This window comes from Odocoileus virginianus, chromosome 10, assembly GCF_023699985.2.
Source record: "Odocoileus virginianus isolate 20LAN1187 ecotype Illinois chromosome 10, Ovbor_1.2, whole genome shotgun sequence".
In the NCBI taxonomy this organism is placed as follows: domain Eukaryota; kingdom Metazoa; phylum Chordata; class Mammalia; order Artiodactyla; family Cervidae; genus Odocoileus; species Odocoileus virginianus.
This window is the reverse complement of record NC_069683.1, coordinates 62787671-62801558: the sequence shown is the minus strand read 5'-3', so window position 1 is coordinate 62801558 and position 13888 is coordinate 62787671. Positions and strand designations below refer to the sequence as shown.

Here is a 13888-nt window from a genome sequence, read left to right as displayed (position 1 = left end):
AAGGAATTAGATCTGATAGACTGCCTATAGAACTATGGACAGAGGTATATGACATTATGCAGGAGGCAGGGATCAAGATCATCTCCAAGAAAAAGAAATGTTAAAAGGCAAAATGGTTGTCTGACAAGGACTTAACAAATAGCTGAGAAAAGAAGAAAAGCAAAAGGCAAAGGAGAAAAGGAAAGATATTCCCATTTGAAGGCAGATTTCCACAGAATAACAAGGAGATATAAGAAAGAAATCACTTCCTCAGTGATCAATGCAAAGAAATAGAGGAAAACAATAGTATGGGAAAGACTAGGGATTTGCCCAAGAAAATTAGAGATACCAAGGGTATATTCATGCAAAGATGGACACAATAAAGAACTGAAATGGTAGGGAACTAACAGAAGCAGAAAATATTAAGGTGAAGTGGTAATAATACACAGAAGAACTATACAAAAAAGATCTTCATGACCCAGATAATTACGATGGTGTGATCACTCAACTAGAGCCATACATCTAGAAATGTGAAGTCAAGTGGGCCTTAGGAATTATGACTATGAACAAAGCTTGTCAAGGTGATGGAATTCCAGTTGAGCTATTTCAAATCCTGAAAGATGATGCTCTGAAAGTGCTGCACTCAATATGCCAGCAAATGTGGAAAACAGCAGTGGCCACAGGACTGGAAAAGGCTGGTTTCATTCCAATCCCTAAGAAAGTCAATGCCAAAGAATTTTCAAACTACCACATAATTGCACTCATCCCGCACACTAGCACAGCAATGCTCAAAATTCTCCAAGTCAGGCTTCAACAGTGCATGAACCGTGAATTTCCAATGTTCAAGCTGGACTTAGAAAAGGCAGAGGAACCAGAGATCAAATTGCCAACATCCATTGGATCATTAAAAAAGCAAGAGAGTTCTTGTAAAACATCTACTTCTGCTTTATTGACCATGCCACTGACTTTGACTGTGTGGGTCACAACAAACTGTGGAAACTTCTTAAAGCTATGGGAATGCCAGACTACCTGACCTGCCTCATGAGAAATCTGTACGCAGGTCAGAAAGCAACAGTTAGAACTGGAAAAACATGGAAAAATAGACTGGTTCCAAATCAGGAAAGGACTATGCAAAAGCTTTTTACTGTCACCCGACTTATTTAACTTCTATGCAAAGTACATCATGAGAAAGGTTCTGCTGGAAGAAGCACAAGCTGAAATTAAGATTGCTGGGAGAAATATCAATAACCTTAGATATGCAGATGACACTACCCTTATGGCAGAAAGTGAAGAAGAACTAAAGAGCCTCTTGATGAAAGTGAAAGAGGAGAATGAAAAAGTTGGCTTAAAACTCAACATTCAGAAAATGAAAATCATGGCATCCGAACCCATCACTTCATGGCAAATAGATGGGGAAACAATGGAAACAGTGAGAGACTTTCTTTTTTGGGGCTCTAAAATCACTTCAGATGGTGAATGCAGCCATGAAATTTAAAGAGGCTTGCTCCTTGGCAGAAAAGTTATAACCAACCTAGATAGCATATTAAAAAGCAGAGACATTACTTTGCCAACAAAATTCCGTGTAGTCAAGGCTATTGTTTTTCCAGTAGTCATGTATGGATGTGACAGTTGGACTATAAAGAAAGCTGAGCACCAAAGAATTGACACTTTTGAACTGTGGTGCTGGAGAAGACTCTTGAGAGTCCCTTGGACTGCAAGGAGATCCAACCAGTCTGTCCTGAAGGAAATCAGTCCTGAATATTCATTGGAAGGACTGAAGCTGACGCTGAAACTCCAATACCTTGACCACTTGATTCGAAGAATTGACTCTTTGGAAAAGACACTGATGTTGGGAAAGATTGAAGGTGGGAGGAGAAGGGGATGACAGAGGATGAGATGTTTGGATGATATCACCAACTCAATGGAAATGAGTTTGAGTAAACTCCAGGTGTTGGTGATGGACAGAGAGGCCTGGTGTGCTGAAATCCATGGGCTGGCAAAGAATTGGACACAACTGAGTGACTTTACTGAGCTGAATATGCTGATTGAATTTTTAAATAAGTTCTTTGTATGAAGACTTGGTTAATACTTGTGACAAATTTGAAGTGGTTTTCTATTTCTTATTAATTTTTGGAAGTTCCTTGCATATTCTATATATAAGTATTATCTCTGATATTGTCTTGCAATATCTTTTCCCATTATTTAACTTATTTTTTTTTTTGTTTCATTATTGGTATGCTTTGATGACTATCCTTTTAATTTTATAAATTTTTACTTATTTATTTTCCTTTACTGTTATTGTTTTCTATATCCTGTCAAATACATATTATACCTGCTCACGTCTGCAAGATAATAAAAATGCTCTCTTATGGTACTGATCAAGAAGCTGTTTTACCTCTTGCATTTATGTCTACAATCCATGTTGAATTTTTTTTGTAGATCGAATATCATGTTTGATTCTTCATGTATTTCCTACTTTAATTGTTTTCAATAGTGAAATCACCTTGTACTATAGTTTATTTGTGGGAAGTTTATTAGTAGTACCCTAATTTTTTAAGCAGACACAGAAACGCACGATTGTTCAGATACTACTATTTATTCTTGTTTCACATTTTTAAAGTTATATTTTTCTAGATCAATTTCTACTTCATCTAATTTATTTTCTTTGTAGCATAAAGTTGCTCTCCTTCTGAGTTTATTTTTTCTGTCTGCAGTGGTGCCCCTGTTTATATTCTTTGTGTTGATAATGTATGTCTCAGATTAGCCAATGAAAGTATCATTTGTACTAGTGTTTTAAGTTAAAAAAAAAATTCTTAGCTCTCCATTTTTCCATTATAATTGATTTTATGTTAGCTTGCTTTCTTTTATTCATATATTGTTTTCAGCACTATCTTTAATGTGTAAAATTCCTTTTCTGTGTAAGCTTTGTCATCACAAATTGGGAATATAATTTTTCATTATATTTGATTCAAAAAATGTAATAATTTTTCCTATGGCATTTTTTGACCCATGTATTAGGTAAAGATACATTATTTAATTTCCAAATATTATGGATTTTGCAGTTATCTTATTCTTATTGATTCCCTATTTAATCTTATTAGTATACTCAGACTACATTTTCATTATGAGTATAAAGCTTACAAAATTTGGTAACTGTTCCACAGTCACTTGAAAAGAATACAAACTCTATATTTCCTCTCTCTCACTTATCAAATCTGTGGTTAATTTTTAATTGAAGATAATTATTTAGATTACCAGTTCTCATATTTCCATCCAACATCCTTGCCCCTAATTTTCTTACCTTATGCCAGCAGAATTCACGTCAGTCACCTACCTCCACAGTCTTACTATAAGCCAGAGTTTCTCATCATGTTTCTGTTGTGTATATCATCAAACTTGAAAAACTAGGAATAAAGCCACCGCATGACCCGGAAATCCCACTACTAGGCATACACCCTGAGGAAATCAAATCTAAAAAATGATGCAAGTAGCCCAAGCTCATTGCAGCATTATCTACAATAGCTAGGACATGGAAGCAACCTAGAGGTCTATTGAAAAATGAATGGATAAAGAAGTTGTGGTACATATATACAATGGAATATTACTTGGCCATAAAATGGAATGCATTTGAGTCAATCCTAATGAGGTGAATGAACCTAGAGCCTATTATGCAGAGTGAAGTAATTCAGAAAAAGAAAAACAACCATTGTATACTAAGTTTTATATATATATATATATATATATATATATATATATATATGGAATCTAGAGAGATGGTACTGATGAACCTACTTGCAGGACAGCAGTGGAGACACAGACATAGAGAACAGACTTATGCACATGGGGCATGGGGGAGGAAGGGGAGGGTAGGCTCTGTGGGGAGAGTAATGTGGAAACATACATTGCTATGTGTGAAATAGGTGGCCAATGGGAATTTGCTCTACGACTCACAGAACTCAAACAGTATCTCTGTAACAACCTAGAGGATTGGGATGGGAAGGCGGTGGGAGAGATGTTCAGGATGGAGGGAACCTGTGTACCTAGAGCTGATTCATGTTAATGTTTGGCAAAAACCAACACAATGCTGTAAAGTAATTATCTTTCCATTAAAAATAAATTTAATTTAAAAATTAATCAATCATAAAGGCAGCTATGTGTAACTGAGGGCCACAGCCAAGAATCTTGCCTACCCAGATGAAACGAACACTTTCTATGGATGTCTGGCACTACTGTCTATATGCCAGTCTTGTTAATTGCATGGTTCCACTTTTATATATTCTAAAATATAGTTGTTCACACTTATAATATGAATATTGCAGTTATTTATTTAACAATACATTTATTATATTGTTAAAGTTCTCAAGTGTTGTAGGAGACAGGGAGAATAAAAGAAAAGCAGGCCCTTGGAACAAGTCCAGACGGAACAGTTCATAATCTTGAAAACAAGATATGATCCTGGGGTCGGAAAACCGATCTCAAACTGTTTCTCAACTGGCATCTCAGAGTCACATGTTTTACGTATCTGGTGGCAAATCTATAGATTAGAATATTAGTCTTAGGTACTGATTTGTTATTGAGTACCGTTTCCTAATTACTCAATGGTTAATGATCATTTTGTTCTTTGGCCCTGAAGGCCACATGAGTTATAGTTCAACTCCTTGCATATTTTTTCATTCATGGCTGAGAGTATAATAAAGCTGGCTTGGATTCAGTTTCAGCACCTTCACCTTGGAGCGGTGTTGGTTCCCTGATCCTCACTTTTCTCTGAACTCTTGTGTCTTTTTTCTCATTCTCTCACCGTATCGCACTTTCGGAAACCCTGCTTGTCAAGCTGGTCTTGACAAAGTGTAAGTTTACATTAATTAAATTGATTCAGCTAATTTTTCTCAGGTTTTACTCTCTATATAGCAAAGCCATGTTATAGACATGTGCAAATTTAATATTGCTGTCTTAGTTTTAAATTGACCCCTTTAAAAAAAAATTATGATTCCTTTTAATCTTTTGTAATATTGATTGACCCAAAATTTGACTTCCTATTTCAATGTACTATATCAGTCTTCTTATAACTGGTATTTTTATAGTATATATATTTGTCTGGCTTTTTGTGATCAACTGTTTGTGAACTTGTATTTAAAATGTGAGAATAATTGAGGTGATCATTTAAGGTTAATTGAAGTTAATAGGTTGCTAGAAGTTAGACTACAATGTTTACTGTAGCCGTAAGTCTAGTGTCTGTGATTTTCCATCTCCTTTTATTTATGTCTTTCTCTCAGAACTTTTCTATAAATAGCTTACTTTATAGCTCTTTCAACTCCTTTTTTCTATTATTTTACTGGAGGGTTGGAGATGTCTTAGTAAGATTTGGGAGGGGGAAGGTTTTATAATCTTATGGTTAAATTGACTTTTAATGGGTCTTTGTCCTTGGGCTATATAGTGACACATTCCTGAGTGTTTCTTGTCTTCTCCCCCTCTCTCTTTTGTAAGGGAAGGTTATATGTGGTGTAGCAGTCACTGAATGCATTCCCTTCCCTCCAGGTGAGATAAGAGTCTCCTGAAGTCTTAACACCTAAAAAGTAAGTCTTTATATAGAAAATCTTTTGGAGGTATTTCAAAATGGTTACTTTCATCTCATCCTGGGGGGGGTCTTTAGTGGTTCCTTCCTATGAAAACTGGCTAGATTCCTAGAATTAAAATGCGTTGAAGAGTGGCTCCAGCACAAGACCGCAGACCCTTTGCAGCCTCTCCCTCTCATGTTAGTCAATCCTCATTGACACTCTCCAGCATTTCCAGTGTCCTTACCAGTTAAGAGCTCCAGGGACTTTTGCCCCAGGAAAAAATTATCTTGTCCACTTTCTTGTATGCCCTTTTCTCTCTAAATTTTGGAGTAACAGTTTACTTTTATCTCCATGGCATATATATGAACTTCCACTGGCATTCTTTTCAAGTCTTCCTGAGCAATCAGCTATGAGTGTCCTAAACCAGTCACTTGATTTCCATTTACTTCAAACATTTTCTACATTTATCCTCCAAAAATATAAATTATATTTCTGAGAAGACTTAAAAATAGTTAATGCCTTATCACAGAAGTGAACAGAACTTTAGGAGAGATAGTTTACATTATAGGTTATTAAATTAATAGGTGACTTCTTCAAAATCAAGAGAAAGGAAAAGAAATATATACCATGAAAATATCAGCCTTTGAGAGGATGTGAACAGAACTATTAAAGAGAAAAAAAGGAGAGGTAGAACCAACATACATCCAGTACAAAAATTGGATTGTATAAGTGCCAAGATTAATCATAGCCTGTGAAGTATTATCTAGATTCAAAATTATTTTTCAATATCTTACTGCCATGTTTCAAACATAATCCCATTTTAAACTACTCCCTTCTTGCATAAATCTTGACAAGATTAGATCTCAAAAATAAACTATACTATGGTTTGAAAAAGTCATCTAAAAAGGTCAATACTAGTTAATATGATTAAATATTAATACTGGTTAGTATTTGTACTTGGAAGGAGCATTCCTATCTATTAAAAAATTAGTCATTACATCCTACTTCAACAACATAGAGGTTGGGGTGCAAACCCTGATGAAATTAAAAAAAAAAAAACTGCCTGTAACATATTTGGTTGTCATTATATGCAGTTCCTCTACAAATATGCAGTTCCATGTCCAAAGATTCAATCAGCCATGGGTTGTGTATTACTTACTGTAGCATTTACTATTGAAAAATTCTACCTATAAGTGTATCTGCACAGTTTAAACTTGTGTTGTTCAAGAGGCAACTGTGTCTTCACCTAATTTGCATTATTTCAAAATAATAAAGGACAGAAAAACTATCTTCCTGAAGCACGTGCCTGATTATCCCAGTATCTGACTATTTTTTGAGGGAAGTACAGAAACTCAAAATTAATGACTTGAACAGGGGAAACCTACAGGGTGTACCCCGGGCTGCATGGACTTCCGGATCAGGCACTCTTGGAGTTGGTGAGAGCTGAATGACCCATGATGCTGTGCTGTGCCTAGCTGCTCAGCCGTGTGACACTGCAACTTTGTGGACTGCAGCCACTAGGCTCCTGTGTCCTTGGGGATGCTCCAGGCAAGAATACTGCCATGCCCTCTTCCAGGGGATCTTCCCAATCCGTGATCCAAGCCAGGTATCTTGCATTGCAGACGGATTCTTTATGGACTGAGCACCAGGGAAGCCCGAATGACCCATGAAGTTTGGCTTTTCTTGGAGGATTCAGTCAAAGGGAAGAATGCCCAAGGTCATTCAACTGAAAACTCCCCAAGACTCTCCAAAATGTCAGGGCAGCTTCTTCCATCGGTACTTGGAATGTCTGCTTGAACTGAAAGAATTTGATAAATCTGTGATGAGCCAAAATGGTAGCTGATTGTTTCTTCTTCCTGTGTCTGGAAGAAGGGGCAAAACATGCACTTGAGGGGATTAGAGAGCACAGAAGCTCTCTAGACCTTCTAAACAGGAATAAGGTTTTGCCAGTCAACTTACCACTGGTAGTAATTCTATTTCACTGCTCACATTGTCTCCCAGTTCTTGCCAAACTGGAAAGGACTAAGGTGTATAGGTATTAAAGGGTTTAAAACCATCACAAATATGCACACAACACATATATACACATATACATAGGCATGTATACAACTCAACAACATATGGGAGAAGATCCAAGTTGTATATCACAAAGAAATGTCTGCTAAAGAAGCACTGTTGATTGTCAAAATTAAAATAAATAAATAAATAAATAAATATTAAAAAGAAAGCAAAAATGATTTAGGGAAAGAAATTAAATCTGAATTTTTCAAACAATGTTGGGGGGGCACTAAAGCATTGACTTTCCTGAGATATGATCAATGATTTCAAATATCCAATTAAAAAAATTGAATAAACAATGAGATATTATAAGGAAAACTATGAGTTGGAAGAAAGATACAAAGACATTTTATGGACAATAGATGTTCTAAAAGGAAGAAAAATAAGAGGACAACAAATCAAACACATACAATAAGATAATTTCCTTTATCTAAAGAAAGTGCTCAAGATTTGCTGCTGTAAAATTCATAATATGAAAGTGTTCTGCAGGTAAACTAGCCATGTACAAACTCAGTCACATTATTTGGTAAGTTACATAATTTTGTAAGTAATTTTAATTATAGATTTTTAGTAAAATATAGCTATAACAAATTTTTATTTCTGTAGCATATTTCTGCATATATACCTAAAGAAGGTATATCACAGCTTATCATCATCGATTCCTTAATTCTTTAACTCAATTCTTTAACAAGAAGGAAATCACATGTAGTTGGGAAAACAATATATATGTATATATATTTTAATATATGAAATTCTTAAAGCATGGTATATATGTAAAGATTGCAGTAATAAGTGATGAAGCATAGTAGATGAAGCATCAGTTATAAGTGGAAATATTTTCTCTTCTATGGCAGCATTTTATCATCACCTGCTCAGAAAAAGTGGCATAGCTGAAGGTAGTCTTTATAATCACCTCTTTCTTTAATGCATGTAGGTAAGCATCTGAGAAGAATAGTATTTTAAACTTTGTAAAAAGGTAGCATTATACACACATAGAAGTTTAAAATTTCTTGCTATTATAAACAACTGGGCTGTAGACATACATTCATTTTGTCTATTGAAGGATTGTTGACTTAAGTTGAACTTCCCTGGTGGCTCAGTGGATAAAGCATCTGCCTGCAATGCAGGAGACCCAGGTTTGATTCCTGGCTTGGGAAGATCCCCTGGAGAAGGAAATGGCAACCCACTCTGGTATTCTTGCCTGCAGAATCCCATGGAGGGAGAAGCCTGGTAGGCTATAGTCCATAGGGTCGCAAATAGTCGGACACAACTGATCTGCTTCCCTTCACTTCCCTTGACTTAAGTTATAACATCAGTTCCAGGTGTACAACATGGTAAATCTGTATTTTTATAGATAATACCCCATATACTTTATTATAAAATATAGGTTAAATACCCTGTGCTTTACATTAAATTTTTATATTTTCTAATTAGCTGTTGATACTTCTTAATCCCCTTCATCTATTTTGATCTTTCCAGTACCTCTCTCCCTTCTGGTAAACACTAGCTTGTTCTCTTTATCTATAAGTGTTTCTGTTTTATTTATTTGCTTTACTTTTTGAAATTCCTTATATTAGAGAAAACATACAATATTTGTCTTTGTTTCACTTGTTTCACCATGTGTAATACCCTCCTCCTCCATCCTTGTTGCTGCAAATGGCAAAATTTTTATTTTTATGACTGAGCAGTGTTCCACTGCATATATATATATATGGATATATATATCCATATGTGGATATATATATCCATATCCATATATGTATATATGTATGTTATATGATATATATATTTCATATTTTTTGTCCATTCAACTGAACTATGTACCAGAATTAAACATAAAACATAACTAATAATGCATAAATATCAAGCACCAAATAAAAGTATAAAAATCTGGAAAATAAAACCACTATGAAGAGAAATTTAATCAGCCCAAATATTACACAGACAATAGAATTAATATACAAAGATATGAACATGTGTTGTAACTTGAAATTGTCCAAGATGCTACAGAGAAAGCTAAGAATATTAAGCAAACACATAAAAAATATATTTTAGAAGGCTCAAAATTTTAGTATCAGCCATGGATTTACATGTGTTCCCCATCCTGATCCCCCCTCCCACCCCCCTCCCCATCCCATCCCTCTGGGTCTTCCTAGTGCACCAGGTCCGAGTACTTGTCTCATGCATCCAGCCTGGACTGGTGATCTGTTTCACCTTAATAGTATACTTGTTTCAATGCTGTTCTCTCTGAACATCCCACCCTCGCCTTCTCCCACAGGGAGAAAGATTTAAAAAAAAATGAACAGCATTAATGATCTCTGGTAAACTCCAAATGATCTTATATACATGTAACTAGGATATCAGTCCTGAATATTCATTGGAAGGACTGATGTTGAAGCTGAAACTCCAATAGTTTGGTCATCTGATATGAAAAGCTGAGTCATTGGAAATGACACTGATGCTGGGAAAGGATTAAGGCAAGAGGAAAAGAGGATGACAGAGGATGAGATGGTTGGATGGCATCACTGACCCAAAGAACAGGAATCTGAGCAAGCTCTGGGCATTGGTGATGGACAGGGAAGCCTGACTTGCTGTAGTGCAAGGAGTCACAAGGAGTTGGACAGAACTGAGTGACTGAACTAACAGGGGAAAAAAAAAGATCAAATTGATAGCAGATTTGCTTTTGTTTAGTAAAACAGGTGATAAACATTTTTCACAAAAAAATTGTGAAATGTTTTAAAAATGAAAGGTGTCAAACTAGAAATGTTTCATGAAAATGTATTTCAAAAATGAAAACCAAAAATATTCTCAGACAAAGAGATGCTGATTCATCACCAACAGACCTCCAACAAGATGAATTTAGAAGGAAATATTTCAGGCAGAAGAAAAATTAGACCAGAAGGAAATCTAAGTAAAAAAAAAAAAAAAAAAAAAAACCTGGAAAATGTAAATTTGGGGTTTAAAACAATAACTGATTAAAATAAAAGCGATGACAACATATTGTCATTTATGACATATTCTGAAATTAAATATTTAACAGCAATGCAACCGTCAGAAGGAAAGAACTAGAATATTTAAAGATTGTTACATAAAGTGTTATATAAAGTGATATAATACCACTTGAAGATAGAATATGTTAAGTTTAAGGTGAATGATATATTCCTAAAATAACCTACTAAAAATAATAACACAGAAATAATAGATAAAAACACTAAAGCAATAGATAAAATAGAATCACTAAAATACTTGATTAACCCTAACATAGTGAGTAAAGGAGGAGGAATGAAACAGATAGTTCAAGTAGAAAGGAAAGAGAATAATGATAGATGCGAGCTCAAACTTATTATAATTGTATTAAATGTAAATGGCTTCAGTTCAGTCGGTCAGTCATGTCTGACTCTTTGCGACCCCATGAATCGCAACACGCCAGGCCTCCCTGTCCATCACCAACTCCTGGAGTCCACCCAGATCCATGTCCATCGTGTCGGTGATGCCATCCAACCATCTCATCATCTGTTGTCCCCTACTCCTCCTGCCCTCAATCTTTCCCAGCATCAGGGTCTTTTCCAATGAGTTAGTTCTTCACTTGAGGTGGCCAAAGTATTGGAGTTTCAGCTTCAACATCAGTCCTTCCAAAGAACTCCCAGGACTGATCTCCTTAAGGATGGACTGGTTGGATCTCCTTACAGTCCAAAGGACTCTCAAGAGTCTTCTCCAACACCACAGTTCAAAAGCATCAATTATTCGGCGCTCAGCTTTCTTTGTAGTCCATCTCTTACATCCATACATGACTACTGGAAAAATCATAGTCTTGACTAGATGGACCTTTGTTGACAAAGCAATGTCTCTGCTTTTTAATATGTTCTCTAGGTTGGTCAAAACTTTCCTTCCAAGGAGTAAGCATCTTTTTAATTTTATGGCTGCAATCACCATCTGCAGTGATTTTGGAGCCTGAAGCAAGGTTCAATGCTGTAAAGAGCAATATTGCATAGGAACTTGAAATGTTAGGTCTGTTAATCAAGGCAAATTGAAAGTGGTCAAACAGGAGATGGCAAGAGTGAACATCAACATTCTAGGAATCAGCGAACTAACATGGACTAGAATGGGTAAATGGCTTAAAGACCTCGAATAAAAGGGAGAGGTTAGTAGTGTGCAAAAAGAAATTAAGTTTCTACTATAAGATGTCTAGGTAATCCAACTAAAATTTAAAAGACAAGTAAATTAAAATTAAAAAGTGGGCAATGATTCTTCAAACTAACACTAATCACAAAAAACTGAAGGGATTATATTAACATCGGACAAAATAGATTCCTGAGAAAAGAATATCAGTAGTAAAGAAGATTATTTAATGATGTTAAAGGGGCAAGTTTATCAACAGTAACTGTATTTCTAATAGCTTCAGAATACATGAGAGAAAAAATTAAGTAGAATTGCAAGAAGAAATAGAGAAATCCATAATAAAAGCCATAAATAAATAAAATGAAAGCACCTTTTTCTATTTATAGAAAAAGTAAAGAGGATATCAGTAAGGTACAGAAAATCTGGTTGTAAATTATAGGAGAATGTAAATTTTGGCATGTCTATGACATCTTTATGATTGCAAGAGGTAAACTTTGTTTAGGTATCTTTACCAAAATGTATGAGTGTATCTCTTCTATAGTTCTCACTTGTCCTCAGGATTATTACAATAGAATTTTAAAGATTGTATGTGGATACTAATCCAGGCTTCAGTCCCTTTGAAACTTACAAACGGTATTGAGTTTTCCTTTGTCATTGTATTTCTTATCCTTATGATGATTTGAAGACCTTTAAACCAGAGAAATACAGCTCTGATGGTGGCAATAAAATTTCTTAATTTGTGCATACTCAACTGAGTATTTCCTCCCAATGAAAAGCAAGGAAATATAACCTGCTAACGGACTTTATATTTTCCGGCCCCAAAATCACTGCAGATGTGACTGCAGCCATGAAATTAAAAGACACTTGCTCCTTGGAAGAAAAGTTTGACCAACATAGACAGCATATTAAAAAGCAGAGATGTTACTTTGCCAACAAAGGTCTGTCTAGTCAAAGCTATCGTTTTTCCAGTAATCATGTATAGGTGTGAGAGTTGGACCATAAAAAATGCTGAGCATTGAAGGATTGATGCTTTTGAACTGTGGTGTTGGAGAAGACTCTTGAGAGTCCGTTGGACTGCAAGGAGATCCAACCAGTCTATTCTCAAAGAGGTCAGTCCTGAATATTCAATGGAAGGACTGATGCTGAAGCTGAAACTCCAATATTTTGGCCACCTGATTTGAAGAACTGACTCATCAGAAACAACCCTGATGCTGGGAAAGTTTAAACGAAGGAAGTGAAGGGGACAACAGAGGATGAGATGATTAGATGGCATCACCGACTCAATGGACATGAACTTGAGTAAACTCTGGGAGTTGGTGATGGACAGGGAAGCCTGGCATGCTGCAGTCCATGGGGTTGCAAAGAGTCAGACACGACTGAGTGACTGAACTGAGCTGAAATGACTTTAATATACTTAGAGCTGCTTGTGCCATTAAACTAGAATGCTGTAACCCTTGAACATAAATAGAAAAAAAGTATGCATATCAATTGAAAATGTTTTTCCCTGAATAGAAGGACGAATGAGAAGAAAATTATGTTAACTTTCCAAAGAGAATCACATATATACAAATAAGTATGTGAGTGTATGAAAGACAAATAGAAATCATAAATCCAAAAAGTCAAAAACAAGTGTACAAAAAATAGGAAGATTATAGAGAGGGTTCATTGAACTCAAGAGAAACATATTATCTCAGAAGTAGAAAATAAATTATACCATATATTAAAAGGTACAGACTAAAAGAAAATAAGGGAGAGAGAGAGCAATAAGTTAGAAAAAGAAAATAGTATCAATAACAAAGCAAAAAGAGGCAAAAAGAAAATAGTAGAAACTGAAGACAAAGAAAGAACAATGTATTATCAGAATATTTTAAAAAGTAAAACAATGTAACAGACCTAACATTTAAAACTATAATCCAATAAATACTTTTTAGAAAAAAATAACCTAAAAGTTGAAAGAGCTCATTGAGTATATCAGTGGGAAGAAAAGGAAGGAAGAATGATTCACTCTGGTAAAGAGCCAAACAAAATACTCAGCTTTCAAAAGTAGTCTTCAACGTAAAAGTCAGATAAATTTTTAAAATTAAAAGATTAGGTTCGCACCAGAAATTTAAAAACCAACATACGAAGCAAAGAATAATTAAGCAGCTTTTTTCTCTAATCCAATAAACAAAGGTAAA

General features: G+C 35.2%; 1 non-coding gene across 1 annotated transcript; it reads left to right on the top strand.

The window, feature by feature from the left end:
* The first annotated feature begins 8677 nt into the window (after positions 1–8677).
* TRNAC-GCA (transfer RNA cysteine (anticodon GCA)) lies at positions 8678–8749 on the top strand. The gene has a single exon. It is a non-coding gene; the product is annotated as a tRNA-Cys (tRNA).
* Positions 8750–13888: the final 5139 nt, after the last annotated feature.